The sequence below is a fragment of the Triturus cristatus genome, chromosome 3_2, assembly GCF_964204655.1.
Source record: "Triturus cristatus chromosome 3_2, aTriCri1.1, whole genome shotgun sequence".
Classification (NCBI taxonomy): Eukaryota; Metazoa; Chordata; class Amphibia; order Caudata; family Salamandridae; genus Triturus; species Triturus cristatus.
Genome location: NC_140584.1, coordinates 545541740 through 545565627, shown reverse-complemented (window position 1 = coordinate 545565627; position 23888 = coordinate 545541740).

Below are 23888 nucleotides of genomic sequence, written 5' to 3'. Positions count from 1 at the left end.
ATTGCTATTGTCACAATATCCCATGGAAAGTGGAAATGTTAAGCCAGTTTTGAATGCGATGCCCATTTGCAATGATTGTTGAACTTTTTTGTGATTTTAGCCTTTTAGAAATACTTCACAAAACATGTTGAGAGAAATTAATCAATTGAATCTGTAATAGTGGAAGCTGGGAAAAATGCATTTGACTCCTTGGGAGCAGCATTCATTTATGTTTTGTTTGTTTACATTTCTCATCACTTTGAAAGAAGTTTAGAATTTTATCTTGTTTATTATTTTGTAAATACCGGTCCTTTTCTTTGACCTGTGAATAAATTCTTGATAAAGACCACTGTCACTTTATTTTTAATACGTTTAGATGAACTCTATATGCCACTTCTCTATCTGATTAAAATCATCCTTTCCAAATATGCACACAGCAAAGGCAGTTAGGATATTTTATTGGGCACGATTTCTAGTAGAAATTAGACTTCAATCAGTGAATTTTACAGGTTTGAGTTTGAGCAAATTTAGTAGGTCAGGAAGGGTGATTTAACATTGACTAAATTGGTGGTATCATTGCCACAGGGACAAAATGTACACTGCATGAAACAAATGGAGAGGTAAATGAAAGTGACTGCTATTTTGCTATTGCAATTCCTAGCAAGAATGCAGACCTTTAAGAAGGACTGTGTACTGTTTTTACCAGTACCTTGCAACCACAATCTATCAATATCAATGTAGAGATTGCAGGTGTTCCCTTCCAAACAGGATGCTGGGTACCTGGTCTATGATGGAAAGTTGGCCTGCTATGCCTTCTTGATTCTTGAGGTACTTTGGCAGAGAAGTCGAGGTCTAACTCTGGTAGGAGGTGGGAAGGTTAAGTCAAGGTAGACTTCAACACAATTACCACAGTTATATAAAATCATAATGGTCTAGTTAGAGTTGTTACATCATCTAAAAAAGTTGATTAAACTTAACAGAAAATGTAATGTTAAATATTAATATAAATTAATTTTTATGTATTTGCAGAGCAAAATAAATGAAATGCTACAATAATATTAACTTAATTTTAATGAAATAATGAATTTAAATTATATTAAAATTAGGTTTTACTTACTACAATTTCACTTCCGTGACAACGCGAGGCTATGGAGACTTCCGCAGCTCCGTAGCACAGGTGATTGCTGCCCCGCCCACCGCAGAGGAGACAGCAGTGAAGGCTGTAATGGACGCAGGGAACGCCGAGATGCTGACAGGACTTTTTTTTCAGTCCCAGAGCAGCAGAAATAAGCTAAATGTGAATGTTAGGAGCTCCGGAGCTAAAACGAAGCCTAATTCCTATCTCAATTGTGATCTCCAGAATCTGATGAAAGGGCAGCCAGAGGACACGGAGACTGAATCCCCGAGAGTGTTAAGGAGGTACGTGAGCTGCTAAACTGCTGGAGGCTGCTGGCGCTGGCAGGAGCTGTGTCTGTGCTTGGTGAGAGCATAAAAAACAGAGCCCAATTTTTTTATTGCGAGTTAAACTTATTAGGTCTGCTAGTAAGCCCCCAGAGAGGCGAGAAAGTGGCTTTTGTTTAGCCCTGATGCCGGTACTTGCTGGCTTGAGGCTCCTGAGAAAAGGGAAAAAAAAAAAAATATATATATATATATATATATATATATTACCTACTGGCGGTCGCCAGTAGGTAGTTATAGTTAGGACCCCTTTTCCATAGGAAATCCGCAACATTCTATTTTGAATAACTTTGGCGCCGGATGATGAATCCTCGCGAATTTCTCAAAATAGGTGGGGCGCTACGCTCCGCTCCTACCCTGAAAGTCTCGGGGGGATTCGTCAAGCGGGGGCTGAGATAAAAGGGGGGTCCCAAAACGCGTTTTTCCCATGCATTTTTCCATAGGACCTTTAGACAGGGCTACAGCCCGAACGGCTGAACAGAATTACTAGAAATTTGGCAGAGAGGTAGTCCCTAGGTCAAGGAAGTGCCTTTTGTAGGTTTGGTGTAAATCTGTTCAGTAGATTCTGAGAAAATAGCCTTTAAATCAATATATATATCTGAGCCAGCTTACGGTACGCTTACCGTAAGCTTACCGTACGCGTACGGTGGCGTGCGCGAGCGCGATTCTGATTGGCTCTTAGATCTTAGTAAACATTCGAATCGGCCGAAACCAGGAAGCGGCGGCCGCCATTTTGTGTGTTTCACTCAGAAAAAAAAGAGTGATAACAAGAAAAGGGGGCAAGGAGGAGAGTTACAGACCCCCTTACATTTGTGAGGGGGTCAAAGAAGGACAGAAAAGTACAAAGAAAACATTTATTGATTTTTTAAAAAATCACGGGGTACGCGTACGGTAAGCTCACCGTACGCGTACGGTAAAAAAATAAAATAAAAGAAATGAAATGCAGATTTAAGTGTTTAGATATTAGGGGGCTCTAAAAAGAGCCGTTGTGTTTATGAAGTGATTTTTTATTGGTACCTACAAGTAAGTACCGATGCAGAGTCTAAGGTTCAAGAGGAAGACTCTGTTCCCTTCATCATTGAAGTGCACACCATCTCCTCTATAAATGTCTTGCATGTCATAACGCAAGTTGTTGTGGTAAATGGCACCCATACCATAGTCACGGAGGAAAGCAGAAACAGATTTGTTGACGTGCTTTCTTGCTTTGTCAATTTGCGGACAGAAATGATTGGACCAGTTCCATTTTTGTCTTTGGCATATGTTGGAAAACACAAAGGCAGTTTTAGGGAAAAGAGAAAACAGTTGTGCAAAGGTGTCCTTCATAAGCATTTCCAGACCTACCCCAGTCAAAGTGCCTAGGTCATTGCCACCACAGTGCACTATTATGAGGTCAGGGTGTTGGATTTGCATGAAGGATTTCACCAATGGCATCAATTGGTGCCACTTTAACCCTCTCTGACCAATCCATTTAATGTCTACATTTGGTAAAGCAAGGTCTCTCACCATATCTGTTTTCTCTGCATACTTTTCACTCCAGAAGACATAGCTGTGCCCTACAATCCACACTGTGAACATCTTTCAAGGAGATCGGGGTGCACTCAGGAGGTGTAATTCAGTAGAATGGTAAAAAGAAATGAAAAACAGTTTGGAAATGGAGGCATACATATTTTTTTATAAAAAAAAAGAACTGATTGGCTGTTTCATACCATTCTACACTAAAAACTAGGCTGTATGTGTAAATTTATAGAAGCATGTTTTGTATTGGTACAGAAAAATGTGTTACCAAAGAACAGTACTATGGATTTGCTGTAAGGTTTGAAAAGTCAAGCACTCTTGCTCTGTGGAATTGAAACATTGTTTGGCGAACTTCTGACCTAACTCCACACAGCAGTGTTCCATGAGCTGTTGCTATGGTAGCAGGCAGAAGTCAAGTTGGGGGAAGGGTACTTTAAGAAAAGGGTTGGTTTTCAACCAATAGAAATGTGTGATTACATATGAAAAAAAGGGGGAAGCACTGAGATTTGAAACTTACATGTATATGTGTGGAAAAATAGAGGGAAACTTTGCCATTTTCTGGTTCTGCTGAGAGGAGAGAGGTGTAGAGAACAGAGATCCTGGCTCTGATAATCTGCTGTTTGAGTGCCACATTTCTTTCACAACTAACTAATTTTAAAGGTGAGTTATGAGTTTGAGAGGGGATGTATATGGTAAATTAAGAAATGAATAATAGAATTGGAATTCCTTTTGTTGAAGTTGTGTTTATTATTTTCTGTTTTGGGAGAAATTTAAATGTGAGGAACATGTAAAATAATATGGACTATTTTTTCATGATAAATTAAGGTGTACTGGTAAAAATAAGGAATACTTTAAGGGTTTGAGGTTGCAGTCAGTAATGCAAATACATTCAGCATCACTAAGGCTGGTTGCCCTTGCTGGAGTGTAGGCAGTCACCGAGGATACACATTGTGGTGGTCTGAAAAAGCAGTCTGGACATTGGCTTTTAAAAAAATCTGAAAAGTGGTTTCATAATGTGTCAGTCTGTAAAAGTGATTTTCACTTGCCAAAAAAAAAGAGCAGTAAGTGTGCATTCAAATTGGCAAAGAAATTTCGTTTTGTGACTAATGTGAAAACATGACTCTGTGTGCAAATAGGAATTACAGGCAGAGATTTATTGCGTTTTGCTCTGGTGATTTCACAGTTGCATTAGTAGGAAAAAGGGGGAGCGATTTTTTTGGTGCAGAAGCAGACTCTTAGCACACACCCAGCTCCTTTCCATGTATAATCATGCACAGTATTTACAAGCGAGTGGGGTTTTGAGGTTTCAGTCTGTAATGCAAATACATTCAGCATCACTAAGGCTGGTTGCCCTTGCTGGAGTGTAGGCAGTCACCGAGGATACACATGGTGGTGGTCTGAAAAAGCAGTCTGGACATGGGCTTTTAAAAAAAACTGAAAAGTGGTTTCATAATGTGTCAGTCTGTAAAAGTGATTTTCACTTGCCAAAAAAAAAGAGCAGTAAGTGTGCATTCAAATTGGCAAAGAAATTTCGTTTTGTGACTAATGTGAAAACATGACTCTGTGTGCAAATAGGAATTACAGGCAGAGATTTATTGCGTTTTGCTCTGGTGATTTCACAGTTGCATTAGTAGGAAAAAGGGGGAGCGATTTTTTTGGTGCAGAAGCAGACTCTTAGCACACACCCAGCTCCTTTCCATGTATAATCATGCACAGTATTTACAAGCGAGTGGGGTTTTGAGGTTTCAGTCTGTAATGCAAATACATTCAGCATCACTAAGGCTGGTTGCCCTTGCTGGAGTGTAGGCAGTCACTGAGGATACACATGGTGGTGGTCTGAAAAATCAGTCTGGACATGGGCTTTTAAAAAAATCTGAAAAGTGGTTTCATAATGTGTCAGTCTGTAAAAGTGATTTTCACTTGCCAAAAAAAAAGAGCAGTAAGTGTGCATTCAAATTGGCAAAGAAATTTCGTTTTGTGACTAATGTGAAAACATGACTCTGTGTGCAAATAGGAATTACAGGCAGAGATTTATTGCGTTTTGCTCTGGTGATTTCACAGTTGCATTAGTAGGAAAAAGGGGGAGCGATTTTTTTGGTGCAGAAGCAGACTCTTAGCACACACCCAGCTCCTTTCCATGTATAATCATGCACAGTATTTACAAGCGAGTGGGGTTTTGAGGTTTCAGTCTGTAATGCAAATACATTCAGCATCACTAAGGCTGGTTGCCCTTGCTGGAGTGTAGGCAGTCACCGAGGATACACATGGTGGTGGTCTGAAAAAGCAGTCTGGACATGGGCTTTTAAAAAAATCTGAAAAGTGGTTTCATAATGTGTCAGTCTGTAAAAGTGATTTTCACTTGCCAAAAAAAAAGAGCAGTAAGTGTGCATTCAAATTGGCAAAGAAATTTCGTTTTGTGACTAATGTGAAAACATGAGTCTGTGTGCAAATAGGAATTACAGGCAGAGATTTATTGCGTTTTGCTCTGGTGATTTCACAGTTGCATTAGTAGGGAAAAGGGGAAGCGATTTTTTTGGTGCAGAAGCAGACTCTTAGCACACACCCAGCTCCTTTCCATGTATAATCATGCACAGTATTTACAAGTGAGTGGGGTTTTGAGGTTTCAGTCTGTAATGCAAATACATTCAGCATCACTAAGGCTGGTTGCCCTTGCTGGAGTGTAGGCAGTCACCGAGGATACACATGGTGGTGGTCTGAAAAAGCAGTCTGGACATGGGCTTTTAAAAAAATCTGAAAAGTGGTTTCATAATGTGTCAGTCTGTAAAAGTGATTTTCACTTGCCAAAAAAAAAGAGCAGTAACTGAGCATTCAAATTGGCAAAGAAATTTCGTTTTGTGACTAATGTGAAAACATGACTCTGTGTGCAAATAGGATTTACAGGCAGAGATTTATTGCGTTTTGCTCTGGTGATTTCACAGTTGCATTAGTAGGAAAAAGGGGGAGCGATTCTTTTGGTGCAGAAGCAGACTCTTAGCACACACCCAGCTCCTTTCCATGTATAATCATGCACAGTATTTACAAGCGAGTGGGGTTTTGAGGTTTCAGTCTGTAATGCAAATACATTCAGCATCACTAAGGCTGGTTGCCCTTGCTGGAGTGTAGGCAGTCACCGAGGATACACATGGTGGTGGTCTGAAAAAGCAGTCTGGATATGGGCTTTTAAAAAAATCTGAAAAGTGGTTTCATAATGTGTCAGTCTGTAAAAGTGATTTTCACTTGCCAAAAAAAAAGAGCAGTAAGTGTGCATTCAAATTGGCAAAGAAATTTCGTTTTGTGACTAATGTGAAAACATGACTCTGTGTGCAAATAGGAATTACAGGCAGAGATTTATTGCGTTTTGCTCTGGTGATTTCACAGTTGCATTAGTAGGAAAAAGGGGGAGCGATTTTTTTGGAGCAGAAGCAGACTCTTAGCACACACTCAGCTCCTTTCCAAACAAATGAATAAATATTTTTTTGAGTGGGTATGGTAAGTCAATAATAATAATTGTAGTGTCTCAAAGACCTTGTAATGTGATAATTGATTTTTAGTGTTTTTTAAAAAAAAAAAAAAAAATTACGCGCACGGTAAAAAAAAAAAAAAAAAGTTTTTAAAAACATATGTAAAAAAAAGATGAAAGATAAGGTTGGCTCTTAAAAGAGCCGTTGTGTTCATGCAGGGAGAGAGGAAAGAAAGAATGGGGAAATTAGTCTCTGTGACAAGTGTGCTGATCTATTTTGAGGTTCACTAGGGAAACACTGGTCTCCCTATGACAAATTAGATCATGACAAGAGGCACATCGAATATCAACCCTCAGAAATCGAGGGTTAATTTCCAGAGGGCCAGCAAAAGGAGATGCTCCCCCCACAGATGAAGGGCTCACCTGACCTGCAGAAGAAGGAGTCAGCCCTGCAGATGATGGTCCAGGCTGAGCTGCTGTGGATGTGCTTGGATGACTTACTGAAGGGTTACCTCCAGTAAGTCGAGCATGTGTCCTTCTGTGTACATCCCTGAGGTGCCTCATCATGGTATGATTCCCAAAGGAATACTTCCTGTCAGGATTACCTCTTGAAAGTACACGCTTACACAGCTTACAAGTCACTAAGGGTGCATTTACCTTTTGCTGGCCTTCAGGAAAAGTAAAATAATCCCATACATAAGAGGTCTTTTGTTTCCTCGCTCTCTGCCTCAAGGTAGTGCTGCTAGTGCTAGCCTCACTCTCAGAAGAGCTCTGCTGTTCTGCCATCGTATCACAAAGACAACCCAGCTCCTTCTCCTAAGGGATCACAAGCAGAAATGAGGGGAATGGGTGTGGTGTAGGAGAGTTCTAGAACTGAAAGTAGTTTCAACCAATCAAAAGTTGTGTTTCATGATCACATGACCTACCGTACGCTTACGGTACGCTTACGGTACGCTTACGGCAAAAGTACGCATGCGCGTAAAAAAGACACGCGCTTGCGCGCATGCGCTTAACAGTCACTCCCCGACACTTCCGCGTAACGTGCGCGTGTAGCGTATACGCGTACACGACCCACGCATAGTACGCGCGGCTACGCAAATTGCGTAAATATACACAAACAGCGTAGATAAATTACGGACGTTGCGTTAACCGTACGCTTACCGTAAGCTTACGGTACGCGTACTGAAAAAAAAAAAAAAAAAGGAAAAAATGTAATGCAAATAAATTTTACATGTTTATTTTATGAAATATATTTAAAAAAACATATTAAAGAATTTTAAAAATTTAACCATAGTCTTTATAAAAGGTTAGAACATTAAATTAAAAATATGTTTAAAAAAATAGAAGAAAAAAAAAAAATTAGCATTTAAAAAACCTTGCAAATTCACTGAAAAAACCATGGGTTTCACACACGTTATAGTTAGGAATTAGCATTTAAAAAACCTTGCAAATTCACTGAAAAAACCATGGGTTTCACACACGTTATAGTTAGGAATTAGCATTTAAAAAACCTTAGAAATTCAGTGAAAAAACCATAGGTTTCACACACGTTATAGTTAGGAATTAGCATTTAAAAAACCTTAGAAATTCAGTGAAAAAACCATAGGTTTCACACATGTTATAGTTAGCTGGACATTTTACTCGTAAAAAACCATTGAAATTCCCCCGTTATAGTTAGTTCAGCTAACTATAACTCGCGCGCCCGCAATGCACTGCTGATGACGTCACATATTACATCACTCATGACATGGTCAGTGACATCACTCATGACATCACTGATGACATCTCAAATGACATCACTGATGACATCACTGATGACATCATCCTTGTGATAGAATGGCAGACCTCCTCTCACCCTAATATAACCTTTGATACACACATTCAAAAATAGAGACTAAACTTTTCAAAACAATGGACATACCAATACCAGTTACAACAACCTATTCAGTAATTCTAAGATCCACATACACATCCACTCATTCACCAACAGTCCTATACAGTCACTCATACATGTACTCATTCATCATATGTACTCATACACCTATACATCCTGTTACACAATGCCACTCATCCATAGAGTTACTCACCCACATAGTCACTCATGCTAATAAAGAATCAAACATACATTTACTTGCATATACAGTTATACACACACCACCACACTTACTTCTACGGAAACTTACACATACTTAGTCTTTTAAACAATCACTTATAGAAACACATACTTATTCATACAGGAACTCTTTCAATATCTCACTCTCACATATACTCACTTATATACACCAATAGTCACATATACTAGTTTAAAACATATGTAGTTACTCAAAAACACACTATTGAGACAGTCATTCACTCACTAACACACCCATACACACACTCATCCACCCATACAGTCCTGCACACATGCTGTGTTCAACACATACAAACAGTGAGTCACTCATTCATGCACCTATGCACTACGTAATACCCCCCACCGAACCATGCAGACACTCAGACTGATACTCAAAAAACCAACTAATAACCTATGTATACACCCATGTAGCTACTCACCAACCCATGCAGCCACTTATACACAAAGTGAGAGACTGATACAGATATATACATATTTAAACATTACTCACTAAGCCATGTATTCACTATGATACACTTAATCAGTCAGTTACACAATCAATTTTTCAAAAACAAATCATCCATTTAGACACTTATTTACCCATTTATTCTTCCATCGACCTTGAGATATACATATATAAAACATAGGTAATTTTCAGAAACACACACATTCACTGGATGATGTCATCAGTGATGTCATCAGTGATGTCATTTGAGATGTCATCAGTGATGTCATGAGTGATGTCACTGACCATGTCATGAGTGATGTAATATGTGACGTCATCAGCAGTGCAATGCGGGCGCGCGAGTTATAGTTAGCTGAACTAACTATAACGGGGGAATTTCAATGGTTTTTTACGAGTAAAATGTCCAGCTAACTATAACATGTGTGAAACCTATGGTTTTTTCACTGAATTTCTAAGGTTTTTTAAATGCTAATTCCTAACTATAACGTGTGTGAAACCTATGGTTTTTTCACTGAATTTCTAAGGTTTTTTAAATGCTAATTCCTAACTATAACGTGTGTGAAACCCATGGTTTTTTCAGTGAATATATATATATATATATATATATATATTATCTACTGGCGGTCGCCAGTAGATAGTTATAGTTAGGACCGTGTTTCCATAGGAAATCCGCAACATTCTATTTGGAATAACTTTGGCGCCGATTGACGAATCCTAGCGAAATTTTCAAAATAGGTGGGGCGCTCCGCTCCTTCCCTGAAAGTCTCGGGGGGATTCGTCAAGCGGGGGCTGAGAAAAAGGGGGGTCCCAAAACGCGTTTTCCCCATGCATTTTTCCATAGGACCTTTAGTCCAAGCTACAGCCCGAACGGCTGAACAGAATTACTTGAAATTTGGCAGAGAGGTAGTCCTCAGGTCAGGGATGTGCCTTTTGCAGGTCTGGTGTAAATCTGTTCAGTATTTCCTGAGAAAATAGCATTTAAATCAATATATATATCTGTAAGCTCGCACCGTGCGCGTACGGTAAAACTTACCGTACGCGCACGCTGCCGTGCGCGAGCGCGATTCTGATTGGTTGTTAGATCTTAGTAAACATTCGAATTGGTCGAAACCAGGAAGTGTCAGCCGCAATTTTGTCTCTCGCAGTCTGAGGGGGTGAAAAACAAAGGTGGAGAACGTGAAAAGGGGGCAGGGTGGACAGTTCCTGACCCCCTAGCCTTTGTCAGGGGGTCCCAGAAGGACCCCCAAGGGCCAAAATCTCCTTTAATTTTTTGGTGAAAAATTGCGGAGTACGCGTAGTGTGCGCGTACGGTAGAAACGGAAAAAGTTCGCGAAGAAGCGCACCGTGCGCGTACGGTTCGCGCACGGTGAAAAACCTGAAAAAAAATAAAAAATAAATACATAACTTAGCATTTAAAAAACCGTACAAATTCACTGAAAAAACCATAGGTTTCACACACGTTATAGTTAGGAATTAGCATTTAAAAAACCTTGCAAATTCACTTAAAAAACCATAGGTTTCACACATGTTATAGTTAGCTGGACATTTCACTCGTGAAAAACCATTGAAATTCCCCCATTATAGTTAGTGCAGGCAATTATAACTCACGCGACCGCAATCCTCTGCTGATGACGTCAGATATTACATCACTGATGACATATGTGTCTTTCTGAAAAAAAAATATTTGTAATATATGTATAGCTAAAAATTAATGGAAGAAGACATGGGTAAATAAGTGTCTAAATACAATGATGTAATATCTGACGTCATCAGCAGAGGATTGCGGTCGCGTGAGTTATAGTTTTTCTTAAAAAGGATAAAGATCCTGCTGATACAAGCTCTTATCGCCCTATCAGTCTGTTAAATACAGATTATAAATTTCTTATGAAAATCTGGGCAAAAAGGATAGCTCCCTGTGTACAACAGGTGGTTCATAATGATCAAAATGGTTTTATTCCTGGATGTTTAATGGCATCGAATACTTATTTTTTAATGCAAGCCATCGATTACTTTTCTATTAATCAGACTGATGCGGTGATTATGATGATGGATGCCGAAAAAGCTTTTGATTTGGTAGACTGGAGTGCGTTATTTTTTATTTTACGGAAGTTTGGTTTTCCACAACAACTTATACAGATGTTAACAAAAATGTATAGAGGGGCAGAAGCTACAATCATGATTAATGGTTTAGTAAATGGTAAGGTTACTATCAAACGAGGCACCCGCCAGGGGTGCCCGTTGTCTCCTCTCTTAATTTCATTGTTTATTGAACCTCTAGCTGAGAAGATCCGGAACAGCATATGTATCGTCCCTCCCATTGATGGCATGGCAAAAATTAAGCTTTATGCAGACGATATCATTTTATATTTGAAGGCAGGGGCAGATAACCTACAGAATGTGTTGGATGAAATTCAAAACTTTACGCAAATCGGAGGATACAAAGTTAACCATGCAAAATCCGAAATTTTTGCATTTAATAGTTAATACGACTCCTTCGGATTTCCCACCTGCCATCCATTTAAAACCTCTGCACCCAATTAGATATCTGGGGTTACATGTCACTAATGATTTTGGGCAATTCTTTTTTTGAATTATACTAGATTGCTCACGAAAGTCAAAAAGTTATTCGATAGCTGGTCTTTGCTTCAACTGTCCTTAGTTGGGAGGGTTTCAATGGTTAAAATGACGGTCCTTCCACTGTTTTTGTTTTTATTTATTAATCTGCCCTTGAAAATCCCGAATTATTATTTTAAGGAGTTGGATCGTTTAATAAGGAAGTTTGTTTGGAATAATAAACAACCTAGGGTTAAGTTCCCTATATAGCAACTTGATGTAACTTCAGGAGGACCGGCACTCCCACATTTTTTAAAATACCATCATGCTTCTTTACTTAATCTGTTTTCTCAATTGGGTAAGGAGAATTCTGTTTTTGATAATTTTTTTCTGATACGTATGTTGAATGAAAGCACCATTGGACTCCCCGTGTTCCTACGTTTGGCGAAACTTCCCAAAAAACGCGATATAAGGTTATCTTCACACTGGCTGACAGAATGCAGTTATTTTTTAAATCACGAGATGTCCCTTTATTTCACGCTTACACCCCCCCCCCTACAGGATGAGGCAGTAGGAGGTCTTAAACTCTCTAGAGGGCTTTTTCAGGACTGGCAAGAACTGGGTTATCTTCAGCTCGGGAATTTCTATAACCTTGATTCCTTAATTAACTGGGAAACGGTTTGTCTTCAGGCTACTACACCGAATACTGCGCTGGCCCTGAGCTTTGTACAAATATCCAACTTCCTTAAAATTAACTACGCAATGCTAGATGAGACGGTAAGGCCAATTGTCAAGCAGATAGTAAATAAAATGGTAGGGGTTGGCTGTTGGTATCAGCTACTTCATCAAAAAGCCAACTCGGAAGAGATCCTGACAAAAGAGCTCCAAAAAATTCATTCAGAGACAGGGTGCAAGTTCAATACCAGAGAGTAGAAACAGCTTAGTGATCTAGCGAATAAAGCTCTTAGAGGCACCAATTTTAAAAGAATTAATTTTTTATCTAGATGGTTACTATATTTTACACCCCTGAAACTGTCTAAAATGTTTTTAACCTGCCCGAATAAATTCTTTCGCTGTAACAGAGTGGGTGAAGGGGGCTGGGTACATATATTTTTTCAATGTACTGATTTACAATATTTCTGGAAAAGGGTCTTTGCGGAAATTTCTTTGATTTTATCCACGTAAATTAGTCCGTCAGCCATTTAGGTGCTATTTTGTTCTTCAGGAGAAGTGAAATGTTTTACAAAAAATCAGCAATATTTTATTTTAATTGCTATTGCAGTTGCCAGATCACTTGTTCTGCAAAACTGGAGAACTAGTCTACAACCTAGCATTGCATATTGGTTTAATAAAATGACTAGGACTTGTAGATTTGAAGAGGCCTATGTCAAACGTATAGGAGCTGTGGTAAGATTTAGGGGTATTTGGCAACCTTTTTTTCATTATGGGTTCATAGATGAAACCTGATGATCACGAACTAGTTCAAAAAAAATAATAATAAGTTATATATGCAAGCGGCACTTTAGTAGAAGTTATCGTATTCTTATATTCGTCAGACACTAAACAAAATGACTTGCACTTGGCACTTTGCACTTTATTTATTAATCCTATTTAATGTAACTTACTAATTAAAATTTAGTTAGGATATTCTAGTTGGAGGCGGTGGGAGTCTGATTCCTTGTAGGTTACCATTGTAAAGTTTTTTTTGTTTTTTTTTAACTGTTGACTATGTTTGATTAATTTATTGGTCTTGCTATTTGATATGTAAACTGACATGTAAACTATTTACAAATTTTTTCCTGTTCTAATAAAAATATTTTTTTTAAAATTAGGTTTTAAAGATTGATTTAAAAATCCATGTGAAATGGTTATATTTAATTTGTAATACAAAGTACAAAAGGTTATGTATAAAGTATTACATACATTTATTTAGCTTTAAAAAATTTATTTTTACATTAAAAAGGGATTAATAAGTATTAAACAATACATTTTAATTAATTCTGTTCATTTTTTAATATTAAGTTACATTTATATATATTTCTAATAAGTAAAAATACATTCAATTATTTTAACACTACTTCCTATGGGGTGGTATTTTAGGACCCTGCTTCTATTGTTTTCTATGAGAGGGTGTTATAGTACCAGTGGATGGCCATGTGTGCTGCTGGACGTACTCTAGGTCTGAGTTGGAGTACATTGCATACTGTTTTGGGAACTTTTTTGCTGTAATAGTTTTAGAAGTAGAGTTTGTGAATAGCAATGGCTTTTCTCTTTAGTTGGTGTGTGCATGTCCATTCCCAAGCCATTGCTGAGTCATGCCTTAATGGCTCCTTACTCCTTGCCAAATTCCTCCCATTTAGTAGTATTTCCTATTTTCCAGGCACTCCCCCTGTCCCTCCCATCTGTACCACTAAAATGTGTGCGTACATGTACGGAGGTCTCTGAAGTTGGGGCAGAGATCTCTACACATAACAGATAGGAGAGGCGGTGGCATCAACCTCGGCATGTAGGTTTGTGAATAGCAGACTAGTAGTACTAATGTAGTATTAGTAAATGTACTGTATAGATAGATAGATAGATAGATAGATAGATAGATAGATAGATAGATAGATAGATAGATAGATAGATAGATAGATAGATAGATAGATAGATAGATAGATAGATAGATAGATAGATAGATAGATAGATAGATAGATAGACCGTATTTGATTATAACAAACTATAATAATAAAAGTCACAAAAACAATAAATACTGGAATAAAATGTTAAAGCATCATGGATTTGTGAATGTGCACCACTAATTTTAAAAAGGATCCAACCACAAGACAAACATTAGGCTCAGACAGGATTTGCAGAAAACATAGAGCAGGTCTACATTTGATATAACTGCATTTCCTAAGCACTGGTATTAAAACATTTCACAGAATGGTGACAAAAACCATAAAATGTAAAAAAAGATTGAACCAAAAACTTATAGTTTCAGCGCCTATTGGCCTGGGGAAAACACAAAAGTGAGCAAACAGTCCCATTCCCGAATCTGGACAAAAGTGAGCTTTCCCATAAAATAATAGTATACAAGAGATATAGCTCAATGCCACTGCAGAGGTTTGTAATATGGCGTACTGGCTTAATATTGGTTTAGCTAATTCACATAATTCTCTGTCCAGACAGGGTATACATTTCATTAAAATGTTCTTGGCCCAGACTTTGTCAAGCTTTACTGTTGATGGTGGAATGTTAACTATAGATGCTCTACCCAGGACATTCGTTATCAAATGTATGTATGACAGCCAAGGAATGTTCCAGCTTTTATCGCTCGTTAGGTAGTCTAAGTGTTGAAAATTGAAACAGCGATGTGATTAAGCATTCACTAAAGACATGAATTCCCCTTTAGGACCGAGTTTCTTCCCTTATGTTGACTAATGTTTGAACTCCATTTTGTATTGTCATGTCTCCACGTGCTCAGCACGAGAAGAGTCCTATCTTCGTGTCAGTTGCTCTCGTTATCTGCCTAGTAACAGTCTATAAATAGCTCCTTTGTCCGTCTGGCGCATGCTCAGACTTGACCACATCTGTTATCAGTTAGTCCTTGCTTGACCATGTTTTCGCGGGCTTAGGAGTGTGTTAACTCCGCCCATATATTGATTCTGTATCGAAAATGTCCATAAAAGGCAATATTCCTTGCTTCATGTTGTATCCACCCACTTATGAGCCCCTCTGTTGTGTATAAAAGGGGACCGTGTACGCAAGTTCTGTGTGCTACTCTATGCAATACTGAAGAGTGTTGTATAGGTTTTAGGACCACCCTTAAGGGTTAATAAACTCTGTCTTTGTACTTTGCAGTTTCCGTGCCAACTTCCTTCTAGTTTCCGTTACAGGAGAGCGAACCCTTGTATTCTGCGGGCCTAGCTGGGGCCTGTATTCATCAATTGGCGCCCGTCACGTGGGGCTCATCGGCGACTCGGATGCTCGAAGGACTGGTCGTGACGAAGGTGAGGAATTTGGCCGGGGATGTGATCACTGCCAGAGGCATTTTAGTCCTGGCATCCCGAGGTTTTCTTCCTCCCCTTCCGAACTGACCTTCTGGGTGGCGCCGGTCCTCGACTGAGACCTCTTCTGTCGGTTTTGCCGTGACAGCCGTTTGGCCGAATTTTGGAACTTGGCAGTTGGAATCTGGACACTCTTGATTGGTAAGAACCGTTGTACGGTGCTTGCTCCGAGTTTTGAAGCCTGGATTGGCCATTTGAGTTTGATTTGTGATGACCGGTCATATCTTGTATTGATTTCTGTGAGAATATATGCGTTGCAACACATATAGGCAGGTAATGTGGAGATATTTCTCCGGAGCTGTGTAAGTTTCAACGGCGCAAAGTTTAAGTGCCTTTTTTTTTATAATACTGCATATTTTGGATTATTTTTGAGCATGCCTGCTTTTAGCGCACTCCGTAAGTGGTGCTGCTGCTTTGGAAACCGGTTAAACCTCGAGGAATCTGCTCCAGCCCCCCCAGAGGGGACTCCTAATAGGGATATGTATGTGAAGCATGGTCTTTCTTCTATAATGTACAGCACAGTATGGAGGAAATACACCAAAAAGGATCCTGAGTTGCGCTGGCCTTTGTATGGATCATTTGATATGCGTAAGATTGAGTATGTGGAACAGTGTATGTGTAAACGGCGTGCTCGGCAAGACATGTTTGAATGTGTACGGTTATGGGTGAAGGAAGTGCGTGAGCGGGAGAAACGTGAGAAAGCGCTGATTGATAAAGAGCAATGGAAGAATGATCATGTGCGAGCACAGGAAGCGAAGCGTCGGGAGGAAAGAGAACTGGCGGAGAGACAAGAGAAAGAGCGTAGGTTGCAAGTCTCGGGTCAATATGCTGTCCGCCAGCCACTTTATCCTGTCCTTACTAATCTTGAAGATGATTTTTATTTATTAGATCGTTCTCCGCCTCCTTATGCTGGCGCGTCTGCCCCGAGATCACGGGATTCTGGATTGGTTTCGGATAAGGTAGACACGCGGTCTATGTTATCACTTGACCGTATGGGTGAGCTTCGGAAAGTTTCTTTTCGTGCACTTAAGGGCAAGTTATCCCTCACTGAATTGTTGGACTCTTGGGAAGAGTGGCAGGACAGAGAGAAGTTGTATTTTTTGGGACACTTTTCTGAGGAAGTGATTACTGCCTTTCGGAAATATTCAGAAGTTTTTGAGCCTGATGATGTAGTATTAGATGCTAAAGCATTACGTAACGGTGTTTTTTCTCCCTCTAAGGCGCCTGATGCGGTTCGACGGCTGTTTGCACTGCGGGACGCGGCGAGTGCCCTAAAAGAGAGAGCGCGCCTAAAAGCCGGGGAGGAGGAGCAGTCGGATCCACGTATCGGCGGCGACCAATCATCTACTTCCCACTCAGATAAGAACGACGTAATGCATGCTAAACCAATGCGAGAGGCGGCACCTTTGTATGTTCCTCCTAAAGGAGCGGGAACTAGTTCGGATATTACTTCCGCCGATGCTAAGGGATATTTTGTGTATAATTGGGTCTATACTCCCTGGCATAGGGCTGACGTTATGGCATTAAAGAATGCATTGCCTGACCCCCGCAAGAATCCAGCGGCCTTTTACGAAGAAGTCGAAGGGGCCTTGAATTCTTGTACTATGACCTTAGCAGATATAGATTTGTTCTTTGGGCTTATCCTACCACCGGATATGTGGCGATCTGTACGGAAGGTGGATGATCAAGCCGCTTTTAGGGCCAAGTGGTCTGAGATTGAGGATGAGGATAGGGAGAGGAAACCCGCGCAAAAACCACCTCAGATTATTTTAGATCTCCCCGCTGCTATTTTGACCAAGTTGAAAACAATTATTCCCCCTAAAAAGATTGACTGGAATATGTTAGCTTCGTGTAAACAGAAGGTTGATGAATCAGTCTCAGATTTCTTTACGCGCTTTGAGGAGACATTTCACGATTTCAGTGGTCAGTCACTTACGGATGATACGGGTCGCCATCTTTTTGTGGATAAATATGTGGCGAATTTATTACCGGGAATAGCAGCTCGTCTAAAAGCGAGTGAAAGTTCCTGGTCCACTTCGTCTCCGGCATCCCTCCTGACTATGGCTCAGTATTATGAGCGTCAGGAACAAGAAGCGAAGGGGCAGGAGGAGAAGAAATCGAAAGATTTGAAAACAAAGGTGATGTTAGCGCAAGTGTATGGTCCGCCCCGGCGAGGTGTCGATAGAGGTAGGGGAGGATTCTATGGTCCCCCTTCAGGTCGGTCAGATGTAAATAGGAATCAATGTGCGTATTGTAAACAGTCGGGTCATTGGGCCAGAGATTGTCCGGCGTTGTACGCATCTCGTCAGGGACGTGGTCAGGGACCACCGAGAGGTAGAGGGGGCTTTTCGAATTTCAGAATGAATTCTAATGATCGTGCTCGCTTTGAACATACCGCGCAGCATCGAGATAGACCCAATGTCTTTGATCGACAGCACCAGTATCAAATGTCAGGGACTGACCGCTCTGGGTACCATGATTCGCAGCATGCATAGGAATGCGTTGGATAGGGGTTAGAATCAGTTGAAGTGCCGGTTGATCAGAAGGGTCCTTATGTTTCCGCAAAGGTTTTGGGTTCTACTGATCGGTTCCTAGTTGATACAGGAGCGACCCGCAGTGCGCTGTCCAAACAATTGGTTCAGAGGGCTCCCCCATCTGGCTTAATGGTTACATCGGTAGGGTTTGATGGTACACTCTCTCGAAGCCCTCTTTCCCGACCCCTTGTATTCCATGTTGATCCCTTTTCTGCACCCTGTCTGTTTCTGCTTGCCCCGAACACGCCTGACAACATTATGGGTCTTGATATGCTCAAGCACTTCAGAGCTACGATCCGCTGCTCCCCCGCTGGAGTACGTGTGATATTGAATGATAATTACCCGATGACGGACCGGATGTGTGTGGTCGTGGAGGATACTGTGTTAGCTTCTCTCCCTCATTCTTTGTGGGCTACTTCAGATACCGATGTGGGACAGATGGTGATTCCACCTGTCCATATTAGTGTCCAGGAGGGTGCGGTGTTACCACGCCTCCCTCAGTATCGCATTTCCCAGGAGGGGGAGGAGGCACTCATTCAGATTGTGCAGGATTTGATTAAGGTGGGGGTAGTGGAAGAAGTTCCCTACAATGTTTGCAACAGTCCTATCTTACCCATCTTGAAGAAAGATACGGATGCCAAAGTTTATCGGTTTATCATTGATTTAAGGGAAGTGAATAAGATTGTGATACCTCAGTATCCAGTGGTTTCTGATATCACGACGTTGCTCACTTTGGTCCCGCCAACGGCGACCACGTTTTCAGTTATTGATTTGAAAAATTCCTTCATTTCGATCCCTATTCATCCTGATAGCCGATACCTTTTCGGTTTTACTCTGAATAATAGGTCTTATAGATTTTGTAGATTCCCCCAGGGCTATACAGAAAGCCCTAGCATTTACAGTCAAGCATTGAAAAGGCAATTGGATTCCTTTGTTCTGCCCACGGGTGTCGCCCTTATACAATATGTCGATGACATCTTGTTGGCGGCCGACACTCCTGAGCTGTGTGAGAAGTGCACGTTATCTTTGCTTTCCTTTTTGGCATCTCACAATCACAAAGTGTCGAGGAAGAAATTGCAATTCTGTAGACCAAAGGTGACTTATTTGGGTCACCTTTTGTCTAAGGAGGGGCGTGCACTCACACCGGACCGCATTCAAGCCATTTTGGACACGCCAGTGCCTTCCACACAGAAGGACGTGCGTGCATTTTTGGGTCTTGTTTCTTTTTGTAGGCAATGGATATTAGGATTTTCACACATAGCTAAACCATTGTTAGCCCTTTTGACAAAGGACACACCGATTCCTCTTCCCTGGTCAAATGAGTGTGAAATTGCCTTTCAGCAATTGCGACAAGCCCTTTGCTCAGCACCAGTGTTAGGTACCCCTGATTATACGAAGCCCTTTTCACTGTATGTGCATGAGAAAGATGGATGTGCATTATCAGTTTTTGTGCAGATGCACGGCGACAAGCAGCGCCCTTGTGCATATTTTTCGGCTGTACTTGATCCTGTTGCCCGAGCATTGCCTGGTTGTTTTCGCTCGGTTGCGGCGACAGCTGTGTCAATACGTCAAAGTGAGGGAATTGTGTTATCTCACAAACTGTTGGTATTAGTCCCCCATGCTGTTGATGCCCTGCTTAATCAGACAAAGACGCAGCATTTGACCAGTGCTCGTTTAACGGGATATGAGTTGATGCTTTTGGCTCCTCATATTACGTTAAAGAGGTGTGTAACGTTAAATCCGGCCACATTGTTGCCGTTCCCGGAAACTCAGTCTGAAGCACAAAAGGCACATGACTGTATCCTTGTGACTGAGGAACAGACAAATTGTCGTATTGATCTCCAGGACACGCCCTTTCCAGATGTAGATGGAGAACTGTGGGTGGACGGATCATGCCTGAAGCTACCAGATGGTACGACTTCAGCAGCGTATGCAATTACCACACTGCAAACAATAGTGGAGACAGCACGCATACCACAGAAATCAGCTCTAGCAGCGGAACTAATAGCATTAACACGAGCATGTGAGCTCAGTGCAGGATTATGTGTGAATGTTTATACAGATAGCCGCTATGCCTTCGGAGTAGCGCACGATTTCGGCCTACTCTGGAAGGAGAGAGGGCTTCTAACGTCACATGGAGCACAGATAATGCATGGAGAGTTAGTTCACAACCTTTTGACTGCATTAACATATCCGAAGAAGATTGCTATAATTAAATGTAGTGCCCATAAGAAAGTGGTTGATAAAGTTGGAGAAGGGAATGCTTTGGCAGACCGGGTGGCACGAGAGACTGCGATGCAGCCTGGTGCTACTGCAATATACGTTGTGAAGTCGCAGGGAGAAAGATGGCACGATGCAAGGAAAGAAGTGCTGGAAATACAGAGGACCGCTTCCGATAAGGAACGGGAGCAATGGTCTAATGATGGAGAATTGGATGATGAAGGTTGTTGGAGAAATAAGCAGATGGATAGATGGAAGTTACCCACAGCTTTTGTACAACCTATGGTTCAGATGGCACATGGGCTAGCACATGTTGGAGCTTCCGCAATTGTAAAATTGCTTACCCAAGTCTGGGAGCATCCAGAGATTGCTAGTACGGCAAAGAGGGTTGTACAGACTTGTATGATTTGCCTGAAGTACAACCCTGGAAAAGGGACCCGAACTCCAGCAGGAGGGTTTGTAACACCCACTGCACCTTTTGAGGTATTGCAGATGGATTACATTCAGCTTGAACGCTGTAACAATCTGAAGTATGTTCTAGTAGTGGTTTGTGCCTTCAGCAAATGGGTTGAGGCCTACCCTACGAAAGACAATACTGCAATGACTACAGCCAAGATGCTATTGAAGGAGTTTTTTCCTCGATATGGCGTTTGCAGACTGTTGTGGAGTGATAACGGACCCCATTTCATAGCAGACGTTATTAAGTATGTACTGAAAGGACTGGGAGTTTCCCAGAAATTTCATGCAGTGTTTCACCCTCAGTCTGCGGGATTAGTTGAGAAGTACAATGGTACTTTGAAGCTTAAGATCGCGAAGATCCAAGCTTTGACTTCTTTGACTTGACCAGATGCTTTACCGCTGGCATTATTGTCAATCAGATCGATACCGCATTCTCGAACCGGTCTCACGCCGTATGAGATCGTGTTCGGACGCCCAATGAATATTTGGGGTACGCCAAAGCCAAAATCCGTGTATGACATACCTTGTATAATGATGAACGATTACTTGGCACAGTTGACTGATAATTTGGTTTCTATTTATCAACAGGTTCGTGAAGCGCTCCCTGACCGATCCACTGGTGAAGGCCATTCTCTTCGACCTGGAGATTATGTCCTAATCAAAGCGTTCGAGAGGACGAACAGTCTGGAGCCGAGGTGGTCGGGTCCTGAGCAGGTGTTGTTGGCGACAAGAACAGCGGTGCGAGTCTCCAATCGGAAGAACTGGATTCATTCCACGCACTGTCGGAAAGTGCCGCCAGGTTTGGTGGAGCCTGCTGTGTTGACCGACCATCGAGAGATCCTGACTACCCAGAAAGGCCGTGTTGTGGAACCGAACGACAGCGAGGAGCTCTTCTCGGACCAAACGATTCCAGAAGTAAGGCGATATCATCTCAGACCAAGGAAGTGAATTCTTCAGTATCGGGACAAATTGTCAGAACGGCCCTTAGGTTAGTGAAACGGAGAGCCAATGAGGCAAGGGGGGGGATCAGCCCTGCATTAGCGTAGTGACACCCGTCTTGGCCCGCTGGTGAAGAAATCAACGGCTGCCTAAGGGGAAGAGTTCTGACAACCTTTTAGTTTCAGGAAGATATTGACCTCTTACTATAAGATGTAGAAGAAGAAGATTCTTTGTGCGACAAGCTTTATTATCATTGTGGCTATTGTTGGTATAACCACATGGTTTGTTGAGGATGTGACTCCTGCCCGTGAGTTGCTTGTTTTGACTACCCCAGTGCTTGAGGAGCACTACTTTTATACCCTTCCGTATCAAGAATTGAAGCATCGTCAGTCTTATTTGAATAACACTGTCATTCAGATGTTGCATCATACCCATGTTGCCACTAATGCTACGAACTGTTGGATATGTGGCATGATGCCAGCTCATCAGAAGAAAGGAGGAAATCCGTTCATACCTCTTCCTTTTTCTCATAATGGCTCCTGTAGAGCATGGTATACGTTGCTGTTTGCTACACGGAAACCTACAGTGGGACGATTACTCTTTAGACTTAATAGGGAATGTCATCAAGATAAAGATGGTTATCCACAAGCGAATGGGACAATTTGGGAATGGGAAGAATATCGACCAGACAATGAATCGATCCCCTATATTTTCACGAACACTAGAGACACTGTAGGGAAAGAGCGATTCGTGATTCAAGTGGCACAAGCTCAAGCGGACCTGTGTGTCCAGAGTGTGGGTTATATTCCTGTTGGTGTTAGTGACTGTATTATTATCTTGAATATTGACGGGTTGAATAATAGTACTTTCTTAGCATCCCATAACACATACTTTGTATGTGGAAATAAGGGTTATTATCATTTGCCAGCCGGTTGGTCCGGAGTATGTTATGCAGCATTCCTATTACCTCCTGTATTCTTGGCACCTGCATCTTATCATAAAGATTTGAAGTTGTTGAATAATGTGACTGTAAATAGGTATAAACGTACTCTATCTATTGATGATGTTGATCAAACTGATACTAGCCTGCAGCAGTATATTGATTTTAATTTAGGATTGTTTTTCTTTGTTGGAGCTGCCCTAAATAGTAGGAAAGTTCGAAGATTAACAAGAGTTGTAGAGGCTGTGACAAATCAAACCGCTGCTGCTCTTGGGAATCTTACGGAAGAATTACAAATGGTGTTAGATGTTATGTTAGCTGATCGAGGTGGAGCATGTAAAATTATCGGAAGTAGTTGTTGTGTGTTTATTCCTGACCACACGCCATCAGTCTATAATGCTATCAATAAGTTACATAAAATTGCAGCTGAAATCCATACAGAAAATGGCACTTGGACCTTTTCTGGATGGTTTTGGGCATTGATCACCACATGGGGATGGAAGGTTTTAACTGGTCTCTGTATTGTCGTAGCAATTCTGTTTTCTTGTTGCATTTGTGTCCAATGTGGTCCTTTACTCTGTTCCCTATGTGTGTCATTCTGTATTCCTGATAAGAAAGCTATTGCCAATGTCACCTATCAGAAACATTTAACTAAAGAAATAGAAGAAATGATGAAAATCGACATATATGATGATTATTCTAATAAACCGGATGTCTTCAGTGAATGCTGAAAGGGTCGTCTGTTGAAAATTGAAACAGCGATGTGATTAAGCATTCACTAAAGACATGAATTCCCCTTTAGGACCGAGTTTCTTCCCTTATGTTGACTAATGTTTGAACTCCATTTTGTATTGTCATGTCTCCACGTGCTCAGCACGAGAAGAGTCCTATCTTCGTGTCAGTTGCTCTCGTTATCTGCCTAGTAACAGTCTATAAATAGCTCCTTTGTCCGTCTGGCGCATGCCCAGACTTGACCACATCTGTTATCAGTTAGTCCTTGCTTGACCATGTTTTCGCGGGCTTAGGAGTGTGTTAACTCCGCCCATATATTGATTCTGTATCGAAAATGTCCATAAAAGGCAATATTCCTTGCTTCATGTTGTATCCACCCACTTATGAGCCCCTCTGTTGTGTATAAAAGGGGACCGTGTACGCAAGTTCTGTGTGCTACTCTATGCAATACTGAAGAGTGTTGTATAGGTTGTA